The following is a 15,947-nucleotide window of genomic DNA, read 5'->3' as shown; positions in this document are numbered from 1 at the left end:
TTTTGCTTTGGCTCTGGCTGAGCTGTCCATGTCCCCAACTCCAACCACACTCTCCGTCTCAATCGTTGTGGACACCAGTTCCTCCAGTTCAGTGAGGGGGTGCGCGGGGTTCCTGCCTCCACCGGTCAGTCCTGCCTGCTTGTGGAGCTCCGCCAATTTCCTCTTGGTGAGGCTCCGGATATCATAAAACCTCTTCTTGAGGTCATCCATGCTCCTGGGGGTCACACCAACAGCATTGACCCTCTCACTGATGGCACCCCACAGTTTCCTCTTTGTAGACTCAGGGACTGTGAGGGACAGCCTCCCATACAGCTGCCTGTGGACCCTCACCACCTCCTCCACCAATACTTGCAGCTCCATGCTGCTGAACTTCACCTTGCGCTTTCTCTCAGCCTTCTGGCTCTCAGAGCTGCTTGCCATTTCCACTGTGTTCAAAAATTTCCAACCACTCTCTCTGCTGCTCACTCTCACTGCTCAGCTCTGGCTGCCTCTCCAGAAAGTTCTGATGAGTTGCACCTGCCTGGGTTGCCACTTCCTGCTAGGGTGGGGGAGGGTGCTTCCACCTCATTGGCTGCTTTCATTAGTTTCACTTTTACTTGCTTGCCGATTCCGTGTTTACCGATTCGGTATTTACCGATTCGGTATTTATACCGATTCGGGAAATACCGATTCGGTAAATACCCATTCGGTTTTGCCAATGCATTCCTATGGGCCTTTTGGGGCATACGGTTGTATTGCCATTACCGAATCGGTATCTACCGAATCGGTCAATACCGATTCGGTAAGTGTCGAAACACGATACCGAATGTTACCGATTCGGTATTTTACCGAATTTTTTTCTCTACATCTCATTTTCCGATTTCAGAATACCGATTCGGTAAAAATCGTATTTTAAAATCGGTAAATGACTTTTACCTACATCGGGCCCCAAATGATTTCATTGCAGACTACAACTTGTACTACACTGCTTCAGCATGCCAAAGTAATACTTGGTAAAATGACATGTGTTACTATGATGATGAGTGTTACAATCTCAATAGGACTACAACTCCCATAATGCATTGCTCAACTCTGGATTCACAGTGTAAGTGGACTACTATTTATCTGAGTATGAGTTTCTGCACAGCACACACACACATTCTTTACACACATACATGGATGCGATTTGCATTCATCTTACCTTGTGTAGTTGCTGTGGGTTCAGAGCTGTCAATGGTAGCCACTCCACTCACACTCTCAGGTAATAGGGTGGATTCTATCAGTTCCTCATGGGGTGTTGGTTGGTCCACAGCAGAAGTTCCACCACCTGTTTGGTTTGCCTCTTTGATTATGTCAGAAAGTCTCTCCTTAGATCTGAGTCTCATGTCGTACTACCTTTTTTTAATTTCATCAATGGAGCGAGTAGTGACTCCAACAGAGTTAACTTTTTCCTGGATCTCCAGCCAGATTTTCCTTTTCCTGGAGTCAGGCACTTTCAGTGCTTTTTTGCCAAACAGGTCCTCATGGTTACAGACCATTTCTTCAATGAGCACTTCTTGCTCCTTTTCTGAAAACTTCTGCTTTCTTTTCCTCTTCTCCAAAGCCATTTCCTCCTGTGCCTTCTGTGCCTCCATTGCTCTCCAAAGAGGTCTGCTCTGCCTCAGCACACTCTTCCAACTGCCACTGGGTGTGGTTCTGTGTAGCAGGTGCAAGTAATCACTGGAACTTCCTGGTTGTGATGTCATCAGGCTGTTCCTGCATTGCATGATTCCCGTTTTTGCGATTTCTTAAATTGCGAAATTCGCAATTTTAGAAATCGCAAGAATATCGCAACAAATTCTGCGATTTTTATGGAATCGCAAATTTGTTGCAGAAATCTTCATGCTTCCCATTTTGCGATTCTGAAATTGCGATTCACAAAAAATCGCAATTTCAGACTCGCAAATTGGATTCTTGATACATCTGCCCCTAAGTTATTTGGCCAGTATTACAGGATACTGAGTCGAAGCAGGGTCTCAAACTTGGTTCCCCAGCTCCAAAGTCGGCAGCTCTGGCCCTAAGGCCATATCCTCTCTCCAGGTTGTCTGTCGCCCTGAATATTTTGAACAGATTTGTGAATGAATGTAGAACTATAAGCATGAGTGCAGTAACCGTGGGAAGGGGCGGACGTGACATGCCGCCCCTTGAAGCGTTTTTAGTGGAGAGGACGTGGTGTACAGAAAGGGCACGGAGCGGCAGATGGGTTGTTTTCACTGAACAGTAAAAAAAAAAATATGAGGGTTCCTGCTGTTGAAAATGGCAATGTATGTGTACATAAGCGGCGTTCATTTGTGTTCACTGTACTCCTTGTTGTAAGCAGAACGGATATCGCTAAACACTGACTGTGTTATCCCGCCAGCATAGACCCATGCACACAAGTACACGACAGCCATTTTAGGCACCATGGCCTCTCTGCCCGTTTGTTAAACCCCCGGCACCCCTCCCCGCGCGCATTGCTCATGCATCGGCCATAAGACCCTCTCCCTCTGCGTGACCCTGCTCTAGAAGTAGCACTCCTGCTTGACCCACACCCCCCATTTCCTCCCAAGAACACCCTTCCCCTCAGCTGACAACCCCCCCCCCCGGCTACACTTGGCCTCTCGACCCGGTCCCAAGTCCTAAGACCAAGCCTTGTGGATGTACATCCCCCTTTTCCCTTTGACCTGATCATCCCCTCCTGCCCTCGTGTCTGGTAGGAATGTCCGGCTGAGAGATCACAATCTCTTGTTACAGTCAGGAGGGGAGGATGACATTTGAGCGACTGGTATGGGAATAGGCCTGAAGCTGGGATTCCAAGCATGCCTTTTCCTACTTCAAAGCGTCTTTATTGTAATAAGGAATGTTTGTGCATCATAAACATGTGTATAAAAGACGAAGCCTGAAGAGAAACCGGGTGTGTGTGTGTGTGTTGGGTAGGGAGGAGAGAACACACCCTGTAGACACCATGCGGGTACCCGAAATGACAGGCTCTCCTCATGAGGAATAAAACTCTATTCTTGTTTTCCTGCTTCCAGCGCCCGTCTCTTTTTGTTTGGTAATTGTTCAAGATGGGAACTAAGAGGCGTCCTGCGCCAGCAGCCTGGGCATCAGGTGCGAAATGGGCTGACTTTTCCACAATTGGCGCCCAACGTGGGGCCCATCAGCGACATAAGGTCCGGTAAGAGAGGTCCAGACGATGGGGTGAACATCTAAACGATTGGAGTATACCTGCCTTGAGAGGGCCCTCGTCCGGCTGCCGATTGAATGAACTTCACCGATTCTGAACGGACCTCTCTCAAGTGACCTACTGTCCTGACTGGAATCCCACAGGAATGCTGCGGTAAAAACATGGAGAAAGAGAACGATTGGGCGCTGGAAAAAGGAAGGCGAAGAATTGCCCACACGGTCCGGTCCGGGTAAGGTTAAGTAGGACGTCTTTACGTCCGATTGGTAGGATGGCTTTATCCATCTGATTGATTGATTGATTGTACTTGAAGTATTGGTTCTCTTTGAGACATTTTCTATTTGCAAACAGCGATGAATAGGAACGTTCCTCTCTCTTTGCAAATAGTAAAGGATAGGTAATGCAGACGTTTGTCCCCCATTGTAATCCGTCATGCCTATTTTTCTCCCCGCTGATTGTTTGTTATCGATTTTTATCGATTATTGCTTCTTGAGATATTCTCTGTCTACAAACAGGGAAGAATAGAAATATTCTGCCCCCCTTTTTGCAGATAGTGAAGGATAGGTAATGCAGACTTTTGTCCCCGTTGTAATCCGTCATGCCTATTTTTTCTCCTCATTGATTGATTGATTGTCTGGACATTTATTGTTCAAGGAATAGTTCTCTTGAGGTATTGTCTGTTCGCAAATAACATAGAAAGGGAATATTCTGTCTAATCTTTGCAAATAGTGAAGGGTAGGTAATGCGGACCTTTGTCCCCCGTTGTAATCTCTCGGGCCTATCTACTCCCCACTGATTGGTAAACTAGTTCCACCCGGACCATTTATTAGAGGTAGGTCATCTGGCTTGATCAGAGGGCACCCCTAATAAAAAGGACATATGCAATAATAATGAAGTAATCATCGTATCCTGTTAACAGAAACTTTAGCATGAAACACGCTAGGGAAAAAAGGGAAGAAAGAAATAAGAAGGCAAAATCAGTAGGCCACTGACGAGTTTTTTTGATTTCGCTGCAAATAAGAAAACGTTAGGAATAGCTCACGATAAAACACATGATTTCGCTAGAAATAAGAAACGTTAGAAATAAGCCCGTAATAAGAAACATGAAAATGGTGAGAGAAGCCAAGATTGACATCACGGCAGCCACAAGGCAACCAGGCTTCGCCACCCCTCATTGCTTCAAACATGTCTGTCCCACCGCCTGCCACGCCCCAATAACGGTAACATGAGACAGATACAAGTCAACAGATACCTACCCCCATTCTGGAAACTCCCGAAGTGCAACAGGTTCGCGGCTACGCCCATCCGGAAGACGAGATCTTTGGCACGTGTAGGGCGGGTCCTGCTGCCAGCCGTCGGCCGGAGGTCGTCGAGTAAGGTGGGCCAAGCCTCTCCCACCTCCCCAGGTGGAGGCCCCCAGTGGCACCCCCAACGCTCCACTCACTCGACGAGGGTTCGCCCACTCGTAAAATGGCGGTCGATCCTGCTGGAGCGGGCCCGGCGTGAAGAGATGGCCCGGCTGCTTGTTGATTAAGAAACGAGTCCCACCATCATAAGTGTTCTCCTCGACTTTGAAGATTCTATAGGAGCCACGGGGGCCCCCGACCCCCGCGGACACCCCCGATGGGGAATGACTGCCATGATTTTCCGTGGAACGATGAAGATGTGGCCGCGAGACGTCGGCGCTCCCATGCTGACGCCAGCCTCAGTTTGAATGACTAAAATCCTGCAGATTACAGTTCGGATCAGTTCCGGTGAAAACCCAGTATGACCCGGTAGGAAACAATTGTTGCCTCCCTCCCCCTTTTGACTGATGGTTCATACTGCCGATCCTTTCTGTTACCCTTTAACGGAACTTTTGGACTGCCGAAAGAGGCTCTGGGCCAACCACGAGTTGGTGGAGATTTTGACTTTGCCTGGATCTGCCTGGCTGCTCCCAAAATGGCGCTGGTACAAATGAAACTTTCAACTCCTTGTTGTACCCCGATTGCTCAGCCTTGGTGTCATGAAATATGTATGCAGTTTTTAAACACAATGAATTGATATGGGATGGGTACTGATTATGTGTTCGGACAATGAATTGAAGTGAGATAGGTGCTGATTGAACATTCGGACAATGAATTGTTGTTAAGTTTGGCGCATCATGATTATTGAAAGTTTGAATTTCAACACTTATGATACTCGCTCACACTGAAGTTTCGATATGATTTTATTGCACTTGTCGCACTTTTATTATTAAATCAACGACCACCGACTCCATTAGGTTTTCCACTGATAAGTATCCCCACATGTACAGTTCTGGCCGGCCCACGGGGTTGTAGGCCCGTATTTATGCACCGACATTTTTATTAAAGATTTTTGGGAAAAGCGTACGTAGTTGTCACGTGTAAATTGGTACGTTTCGAATAAATGACCACTATTTCCGAGATAACTGAATTACAGGTGAAATGGCTCAGCTCGATTAGTTAAGGGTTAAAAGGTAAAGTACGCAGAAATATTACAAATATGAATGGTCCAGGTTTTTGTTGTATGTGTTCCCTCATTTTTGTACAAGCCTAAAACAACTGCTAAAGATCCTGGTATTCAGCCTATACTTTATATGCTACCTGTGTCAGGGAAGTTGTTTTAAAAATGCCCCTAAGTCGCCCCGAAGGAGTGCCACCTGACCCCCCCCCACACAAACGACAGCGACACCGTACGGCTGTAGGTTATCACTTTTCCTCAAAGGAGAGCACGAGCTCGCCCCCCACGTTGCACCGACTGCCCTTTTGTTCTGACCCCCCCCCTGCGCACGATCCATAATACCACGCTTGGGCGACCTATGCTACCCACAGGCTTCCGATAATCATCCCTCCCACACTTAATGGTCCACCTGGGCTTAAACGCCAAATTGGCAGGGACTGCGTCCAGTGGAGATAGCTCGAGTATGTAGTAAGTAAAAGCCTTTTCGAGTTTATGCGCGCTGATGTGTTTTTAAAATGCTGCCCCTGCTCCCCTTCTTTTTCCCTCTTTCTGCAGGTCACATCGGAACGTCGACTAAGGTACGAAAAAGAAAACGGTGATCTAGCGGACAAAAATGGGAAAGAGGGGTTCGATTGTGATACATACACACGACAAGCGAACGGTGGCTATTTCTCTCCCTGAACTTAGCGCTTGGGAGGACAGCCTGAAGCGGAAACTACAAAATATGACTTCGCTTGGCACCCCGAATAATACAACCAAAAATGACGTGCACTAATGAATAAGCATCCTACAATTAACTAAATAGGGAAAGTTTAAAGAATATTCTGAGGTGAGGTTTACCCAAATACCCTCCGCTTGGAGGCCAGTGTTTAAAATCTACTACCTCCTTTCGCACCCTCATAGACATAAGAGTCAAAGCTGCCCCATTGTTCTCACAACTGACACCCACTGTTGCCTCAGCCTGGAAACACATTAGCCCGACCAGGTTAGTTCTTGACCAATTGCCAAAAGGCGTAAGTGTGTACAACCAAAAGCCACCAGTAAAGGCAGCCGACGATAAAAGAGAAGAAAAAGGTAAAAAGAGCTTAGGACGCTAAGGATGCGTAGCATACAGGCAGAGATCATTTTGGCCAATAGCTGTTCTATGTTTTGTCTTGAATTTTTGTATATAATACCAGTCACTGTTCTATGTTTTGTCTTGAATTTTTGTAAATAATACGTGTACTGTCTCCCCTGCCTGAGTTTGTGTGTACGTAATGTCTGGATCTACGTCTTCCCTCTGCCTGTGTTTCCGTATTACTTGACCCCTGCTGTTCTGTGTTGTGTGCGCACTGAATGGCCCATTATTGTACACGTTTCCCTCTCTCTCTCTCTCTCTCTCTCTCTCTCTCTCTCCATGTCATACGTGTACCGAATGGTTCGTTTAGAGTGCGGATTCTCTCTCTCTCTCTCTCTCTCTCTCTCTCTCTCTCTCTCTCTCTCTCAGGATCTCACAAACCTAATTGGGTCTCTTCGAACACAAAGGTGTTCGGCAAAATTGACAGAAACTAAAACGATTGTAACTTGCCATATTACTACCTCTCCTTTCTGCAAAACGATAGAACCCGAGTTGGTAATGAAGGAAAGGACAGGTAAGACGACTGATGTCCCCTAATCTGGCCTTTTTATAGGGGGACTATAATGTCAATGGTCTTCTGTTTTTCAGTTCATTAGAAATGCAATTCCCAATGCCCAGATTGCCTCACCCCTCTGCACTTAAGTGCGGATGTCCAAAGCGTCCTCGCTTCTCCCGATTGACCCCAACTCCCTGTCCAAAGCGTCCTCGCTTCTCCCGATTAACCCCAGCTCCATATCAGCTACCCCCGAAGCGTAATTGATGACCTTGATTAACGGTCGCTCCCCAAGAAAAGCATGTGTAACCTCTGCCCCCCTCTCATGATGATAACCCCCTGCTTGCAAGAGTTAGCCGACCTCGAAGGGAAATGTAAGATTGTCAGTACTTGGGTTAAAAAGAAAAAGGGCGAGTCTCTACCTAAGGACTCGATTTCGAGTTTGATTATAATACACTGTCGATAGGAGTCCAATTTCTCTCCACGTACGTCACGAATGAACGCCAAATAGGCTTACGAATTCAATGGAAATGCCCTCCTACATACTCCATAAGTGATGACTTCTGACTGTGACCGATGAACCTATCCCCCACCTACTTAGGATTGGGGACGGAATTAAGATGTATAAATGTCTTCTCCTGCCAGTTTTTCTAAAACTTGTTTTGTACCCATTCAAAGATACAATCACCGGAGGAGAGGAGCTGGACGTGACGCACAGCCTGGCCACAGATCATGAAGCACGTGTGACCTCAGCCAAAGGTGGAGCCACAGAGCAACGAGACGCGGGACGAGGCACCACTCTCAAACTCTGCAGATTAAGGAATAAAGGGCTGCCTTGAAGCCCTTGATTTGCTGACCCACTCGTGCCTGAAGTCCCCGTCCCTTTTGAGCCCGACTGATGGGCCTGCCTGCTCGTCATCCTTTGCTCCTTTGGTCCCTTGGTGTGTTCAAAGATCTGATCCCACTCCGCCCTCTCTTCCCTTGATTATTCAACAACATCACCCTTTTCGCATAACTTTTGACTATAGAATAAGGTTTTGCCACGGAAGAAGAAAGACACGCAGGTGCCCAGCATGAGGCACCCCTAAGAAGATCAGTTAGGAAACAGGACTGTGATCTAACAGCAGAGGACTGATCGCACCCTGCAACGTGTAAGGATGAATACGAGCTGGACCTATAGCTCCACCGCCGGTGCTCAACAGCGCCAACGAAAGAAGACGGACTCTGTTAAAAAGACATTGTGACGAAGACCCCCCACTTCCTGAACTTTCTACTCACCCCCTTGACTAATTGCTTGTATCGAACTGAATTCCTCCCTCAACCATTTTGTATTGCTTTCAAAAATGTTTCATCGGTCACTCATGTATTTAGTCGTCCAAAAGTCTCTTATAGCACTGATAAGACCCGAAGGTATCAGAGTACTTTTACTGTATGTTGATGTCACCGGAGAGAAAGTCTGAACTTGATTCTATAATGTTTCGGAACATTTTTCTTGATTGACTCCGACTAAGTATTATGCCGATCTCTAGACTTGTATGAATAACCCAACAAATGTAAAATCATATGTGCCGCATTCCGCCTTTCATATCGACTGCATAGAACTGAACTAGCTTATGTAAAAACGCGGCGACTGTTGAAAATGGCAATGTATGTGTACATAAGCGGCGTTCATTTGTGTTCACTGTACTCCTTGTTGTAAGCAGAACGGATATCGCTAAACACTGACTGTGTTATCCCGCCAGCATAGACCCATGCACACACGTACACGACAGCCATTTTAGGCACCATGGCCTCTCTGCCCGTTTGTTAAACCCCCGGCACCCCTCCCGGCGCGCATTGCTCATGCATCGGCCATAAGACCCTCTCCCTCTGCGTGACCCTGCTCTAGAAGTAGCACTCCTGCTTGACCCACACCCCCCATTTCCTCCCAAGAACACCCTTCCCCTCAGCTGACAACCCCCCCCCCCGGCTACACTTGGCCTCTCGACCCGGTCCCAAGTCCTAAGACCAAGCCTCGTGGATGGACATCCCCCTTTTCCCTGCCCAGCATAACAAAACCGTGATACACCAGCCGAAGTGCACGATCTTATCGCCTGCCCAACCTTTGACCTGATCATCCCCTCCTGCCCTCGTGTCTGGTAGGAATGTCCGGCTGAGAGATCACAATCTCTTGTTACAGTCAGGAGGGGAGGATGACATTTGAGCGACTGGTATGGGAATAGGCCTGAAGCTGGGATTCCAAGCATGCCTTTTCCTACTTCAAAGCATCTTTATTGTAATAAGGAATGTTTGTGCATCATAAACATGTGTATAAAAGACGAAGCCTGAAGAGAAACCGTGTGTGTGTGTGTGTGTTGGGTAGGGAGGAGAGAACACACCCTGTAGACACCATGCGGGTACCCGAAATGACAGGCTCTCCTCATGAGGAATAAAACTCTATTCTTGTTTTCCTGCTTCCAGCGCCCGTCTCTTTTTGTTTGGTAATTGTTCAAGATGGGAACTAAGAGGCGTCCTGCGCCAGCAGCCTGGGCATCAGGTGCGAAATGGGCTGACTTTTCCACACTGCTACTCCAAGGCCGGATCATGCTCAAAGCCCTGTGTTTTTTCATTTTAAAGCACGTGTATAGGTACTTCCCCGGTTTGAGTAATAAGACCACAAGCAGTTTGGAATGTGTTGGTGTTTGCCTCTTGAAGCAGTCCCTGTATAATCCTTGGGCTGAGGTTCTCCGCTAACCTGGCGTACTTGCGTATCATGGGACTCTGTCCCAGGTCTACAAGGCTTGGATTTACCGCCCACAGGTGGATGGACTGAGTCTGGTGAACCTTCACTTGAGCAGGGCATTCCAGGTTATTGTATCCCCACACAACCCACTGAGCATACATACTTATCTGGTGTACGTGCTTTCTGAGTTACTTACAATCTCCTAAAGGGTTCAGGGACACAGTGGTAATTCAAATCCCCTTTCGTCTTTAGAATAGTACACTGAAGAGCTGTATAAAAAAGACACTATGGGCCCGATTATGAGTATAGGTGCTATTTATTGCACCTGATAAATAACAACAACAACAAGTATGTATTTATCAGGTGGTATAAATAGCACTTATTATGAGTTTCTGGGGAACAATATGCAGATTTTGGTGGTTAACATGCCAAATTCTGCATGATATGGTGAACACAGTAGGCTTTTTCCCTGTTAGATTTCAGCAGATTTAACCTGCTAAAATTGTAACGCAGTTTGAGGCATTTAAGGCATCTGATACCCATCAGATGCATTAAATAACACTCAATTCATAATTCTGACTCCTGCAGAAAGTGGGGTTTATGCAGGGGTCGGAAAATAGCAACTCACTCATAATCAGGCTCTATATAGATTTAAACGTGCATTATTTCAACAGTCTCATCCTGTTGATTTATACATAAATAATAACTGCTCAGAATATAATTAAAAAAGCATGTATGCATGTTGCTAGAAGCAAAAATAAAACGAACTGTGCTAACATAATTACAATCTTCCTAGCAGTCTAACACCCTAAGAACTACTTCTATGTGCTACACTATGACAGCATGGAGTAGCTAACTTGGCTCCAGAGTTTCTTGGGACCCAGCACACTGCATACCTGTTCACAGCGGACAAGCTGTGTTTATCAGACATTAGCCAGGAGAGATTGTCCCCTTGGAAGGAAAAACATGATTAGCTGGGCTTAACTCCTCCCATATGTGAATTGTCTCTCAGTATAAGAGTGGATGCTACAGCATTCTGGCATTCTGGCAAGACCTCTCACGAGAACCTGGTTCAAAGGCCTTTCAAATTCAGTGGTTAATTCAAGGGGTTTATAAAGGGTTGACAACTGTTGATTAGCCTACATTGGGGGACTTCCTAATCTGAGACATAACCGGTCTGAATCAGCTTGATTAGATTTAGCCTACACTGGGTACTATCGAATAATCCGTGAAATAATCGGTTTGAACCAGCATGATAAAAATACAATCAAAAATACATCAACTCAGATTGCATGTTTATTCTACCCGTCTACCGTCAAACATTGAAACACAGATATCACATCACTCGTAGCCAACTCGCTTTGTGTCATAGCAAAGTCATTATCCAGATGAATTGACACTTTCACAAGTTCTGAGAAAGATAATGACATGCTGAATGTGGACCAAAGGCAGACAGACTAATGTAACATGCTCAAAATGGTGTCTGGCTTTGGGGTTTTTAACATCCCTTGCTTGTACATCTGAGTATGACGTAATTAAAAATGTATATTCGCTATCATTCTAGTGATCTTGTTTTATGTTATGTTATGTTATGTTATGTTATGATATGTTATGTATCATTTTATAAAGCGGAACAGCTGCCCCAGCAGAGAGGCGTCCCGGCGCTAACAGCAGTAAAACGGACGAGGCATGGGGAGACTGGCCTACGGCTGTAGGAAGAGGTGTCTGTATAGCCTTCCTGAATTCTAACAAGTTGTTGATGCTACGAATCTGTACAGGCAGAGCGTTCCAGAGTTTTTGCCGCCATGGTACGAAAAGAGCGTCCCCCGCGCGCACCCTCCTAACCCGGGGCACCACAACCAGGTGTTGCACCAACGAGCGGAGCAGGCGCGCAGGTTCATAAGGTAGCAGCAGGTTAGCTAGGATTCCTGGGGTGGCATATTTCAGGATCTTGAAGGCTCTACAGGGAACCTTGAACTCTATCTGCCTGGCCACTGAAAACCAATGGAATCGGCGCATGGCATCTGTTACCGGGCAGGCTCTATGGAGACCCAGGAGGGTTCTGGCAGCCATATTTTGGACCCTCTGTAGTCTCAGTATTTCAGCTTTGTTAGCCCCCAGATACAGCAAGCTGGCCTAGTCCAGTCTCGACAGAATCGAGGCTTGGATGATGACCTGCCTAGTAGATGCATCAAAAAAGCCCAGCAAAGGTCTCAGCCCCCACAGCAGCCGAAAACAGGTCCCTGCCACCTTTATAGTTTGGACTTGGAAGCTGAGGGATGAATCCACCCATACCCCCAGTTTCTACACCACCTCCTGGTGGGGGAGGCGTTACTAAGGGTTGTGGGCCACCAGAGTTCACTCCGCAGACCATGGTCCCTACCCACCAATAACACTTCAGACTTGGTGGCATTGAGTTGGAGACAGTTGGTACTCATCCACTCGACGATGGCCGCAAGATCGCACCGGAACTTTGGGGCATCCCGCGTGGAATCGTTCAAGAGTGCCACCACCAGCTGAGCATCGTCAACGTAGGAGACCATAGTCCGACCTCTGTTTATGGCGACCACAGAATGTCCTTCCTGCTAAAAAGGAAGAAATCCAACCAAGGGCAGACACAGCAACTTCGCCCGCCTCCAGACAATGCTGCAAAATAGAGAGAGACATCATCTTAAACACAGCACTGAGATCCAGTAATGTCAGTGCCGACGTGTGCCCATCATTTGAAGCTGCCCGCAGATGTTCGGTCACCGCCAAGAGTGCTGACTCCTTGCTGTGGCCTGGACGGAAATCATTCTGGGAGGAGTCAAGAATGTCGTTGGCATGCAGAAAATCAGTCAGGAGAGAGTTAACAGAAGCCTCAGTGATCTTCGCCTCCCATGGCAGGAGGGAAATAGGGTGGAAGTTCTCTGGCTTGGCTACATCCAAGGTTTTTGTTTTTAGCAAGGGTAGCACCTTGGCCTGCTTCCACACCCTAGGAACGGTCACCTTAGTGATAGAGCTGTTGATCACCTGGTCCAAAGGTGCCAGGAGCACAGGTAGAATTTTCCTGAATTGATCAGGCTTAAGGGGGTCAGCAGGGGAGCCGGTTTTAATTTTGCCACATAGTGATTTTAACTCATCCTGGGAGATAGGAGGAAAGGCTTCCAGAGTGCTGGTAGTGTGGTGCTGAGCAAGGCCTACCAATGCAAGGGATTCACCCTTCTCTACACAGAGTCTAGCAGACCAATAGGAAGAAGTTGGCACAGAAACTGGAATAGAAAAGACAGAGTTTATTAAACCTCATGAGGTGGAACTACATTCACACAGCACCCTTTGGTAATGCATGAAGGAGCACACTGACTGGAAGGAGCTTGGTCCTTTTATACCCACACAGGGGCTCAAATGAATGTGGTACAAGTACAGAATGCTGGTTGTAGGTACATATTAGGTCATACAGAAAGTGTACAGGCAACAAGTGGGAGGAGCTAACAGTTAGCTAATTCTGGTAGACACATCCTGACAGTTACAAGTTGAGGACAGCTGTAAGCTCAACTGAGCATGTGCGAAGCAGGAGAACCTAAATATATATCGTCTCTAGGCAGATTTCAAGAGCAGTTAACAGGAAGGTAGGACAGAGCACATGGCGAGCACATGGCAAACAAAATGGCTGCCAGAAATACAAAATGGATTCCACACAATGGACAAGATAGTTTCTAAATACAAGATGTCTTCTGCTAATGCTTAACCTAATCGCTGCTAAATTACAACAGTAGTACAGTGCAGCACTTAAGCCGACTCGAGCTGGCGGGAGGGACCTGTAGATATTTTCCACCTTTCTAACAAAGAAGGTTGCGAGGTACTCGCATTGTTGATCAGACATAATAAAAGATGCTGTAGTTGTCTGAGGATATTTAAGGTCTGAGATTATCAAAAAAATATTCTTTGACGGGTTTCCACTCTCTCGAATTGCCTGAGCATAGTAAGCTGCGTGTACGGATTGAATGGCCCTGTGGTAGTCTTTGATGGCGGCTCGATAGTCCCCCGTTGCAATAGGGTCAAAGTACTATCTCCAGGCTCTTTCCAGTCTATTGCAGGCCTGGCGCATGGTCGCCAGTTTATCGTTGTACCCATATGGATTTAGTTTTATGATTTTTAGACCAGTTGGTGGGGATTAGGGCGTCCAGAGACGGGGTTATCTAACGCTGCGTTAGCAGCATCCGGGTGTTCAGGTAAACAAGGGATAGTAGAGGAAAGAAGGCCATGGAAGGGGTCCCAGTTCAATTTGCGCCAAGGACGTCTGAAGGTAGACCTCTGGCCAACTTTCCGGGATGGGATAACACCCTGGAGGGACATGGAGACCAGGTAATGGTCGGATCAGCACATCGGGATAGGAGTGTGAACTATAAGGGAGGGTATATTAGAGAATACAGGATCCAACAAATGGCCTGCAGAGTGGGTGGGACCTACGACCAGTTGAATTAACTGACAGGCAGCGAGGTCAGCAACAAAGTTAGGCGTTTCAGCATCAAACTGGTTGTCTAGATGCAGGTTTAGATTCCCAATAATAGTGAAATTGGCAGCACTGACAGCCAAAGAGCTAACTACCTCGATAAGAGCCGTCCTAAAATCTTTGGCCGGTATACCAACAGTCCTGACATAGTGTAATTAGGGCTGAACGAGATCCTGAAACTAGCACATTCACACTCAGCCACAGTCTCTTTCTCAAATGCGCAAGAATAGCAAGATCTAAAGATGACTGCAATGCCTCAGCCTCTAGTCTCTCTGTTCAGGGTCAGAATACTGTAACCCTCGGGATTCTCTACTCAGCGAGTAGGCGATATTCCACTGGAAATGAGGTGAGCTGCAGGCAATGATTTACAGAATAATTAGAAGCATCTCTTGCATTTGACTTTCTTTACACATTGGTTTTTTACTTCTGTTTTCAGTGGATATCAGAGGCATTTATTGGCAACCTGTGGCATTACGCAAGTGCAAGATAATTCTGGGGGTACATATTATTTTCATACCGGAACGCTCTCCTAATAGGTGAGGGAAGTAGTGGTTGTCTTGTGGTTCGTTGAGTGGCATGCAGGACTCAATCACAGTTTCTTACAGTCTTTTGCTCTTGTGTTATAGAGCATTCTCCTGGCACACAAGCTCAAGGGTTATGTCCGGTTCCACTTTTGAGGTATTTTTTCACAGTTCAGAGTGAGGGTGCATGCTGAGAGCACTGACATATAGTCACATATTGTTTGCGGCGTTTCCACAGAGCACTTTTCAGCTCGGTCCCAGATAAAACACTACACCAGGGACTCGGTTCACATTTTGCACTGCCGTTGTTCAACCTTTGACTTTAACAAATTTCAGTCACTTGCATCACATGCATTTTTAAATAGCTGAGTTTCTTGCATGGTCCTAGGAAGCAATTTCTCCCGGATAATTTATAGACCCTTACAAAATTACAGTTCTTTGTATGATATGCAATACAAACATTGATTTCTGTTATATGTTCTTGTCGATTTCCCCTCAAGAAGGGTGCATGTAGCACCCAAAATGCATTGGGATTTGCTGATATCAAGCTTGTAACCCATGCTACATGGAATTTATGAAGCTCAAGCAACAGTGTTTTTTTAATAAAAAGAAGAAATGCATTACGTTGGATGAATCGCTTTTGCAAATATTTTTTGAACATCATTCATGTTGAATTGGTTTTCAATTTATTGTACTAATTGTACACATGATGAACGTTTGTCTTTATTGATCAAGCAAATTGTGGATAAATAGTCTCATTCCGGAAGGAACAAATTACTGTAGTGCAGATTTTGTCTAGGGCAGATTGTCCTAGTTATTTTGTTCCTCCAGTTAAAAAGAGGACTTCTGAAAAATAATCCTTCAGCAGATCATGGATGTATGCAAAATGTTTGGCTAGCGTATGGCAGTTGAGGCTGGAAATATTAATGGTGTTCTTACGAGAAGGGGGGCTATTGCT

The sequence above is a fragment of the Lissotriton helveticus genome, chromosome 4_1 (assembly GCF_964261635.1).
Source record: "Lissotriton helveticus chromosome 4_1, aLisHel1.1, whole genome shotgun sequence".
Lineage (NCBI taxonomy): Eukaryota > Metazoa > Chordata > Amphibia > Caudata > Salamandridae > Lissotriton > Lissotriton helveticus.
The sequence above is the reverse complement of the archived record's forward strand: the minus strand, read 5'-3'. Positions refer to the sequence as shown.